This window comes from Gorilla gorilla, chromosome 20 (genome assembly GCF_029281585.2).
Source record: "Gorilla gorilla gorilla isolate KB3781 chromosome 20, NHGRI_mGorGor1-v2.1_pri, whole genome shotgun sequence".
NCBI classification, from domain to species: Eukaryota; Metazoa; Chordata; class Mammalia; order Primates; family Hominidae; genus Gorilla; species Gorilla gorilla.
The window spans coordinates 52,471,339-52,471,772 of record NC_073244.2 but is presented as its reverse complement, the minus strand read 5'-3'; positions in this window follow the sequence as shown (position 1 = coordinate 52,471,772).

Genomic DNA, 434 nt, shown 5'->3' with positions numbered 1-434 from the left:
CCTCAGGCTCAGGGGTCTCAGGGGTGATGATGAGGCGGGGCACAGGGCACAGGGGGCTACACTTCAGGTGAGAGTACAGGTGAGTCACCAATTCCCCAGGCTCTGGTTCCTCTAATGGGCCATCCTCAGGCTCTCCCAAGAGGCAGTCTGTCCCAGGTGCTGTCTGGGAACCGTCAGTGCTAGGTTGTGTCCAGGAGCCATCAGTATCCTGTTGTATTTGGAAACCACCAGTGCCAGGCTGTTTCCTGGCTGCTTCAGTATCCTGTTTTTTCTGGGAGCCATCAGTATATGGCTCTGTCCAGGGACCTTCAATATCCTGTTGTGTCCTGGAGCCATCGGTATACAATTCTTTCCAGGAGCCATCAGCACTTGGCTCTTTTGAGGGACAGGCTCCTTCTGGGTGAGTCTGGAGGTTGGAACTGTTCTGGTGGGTC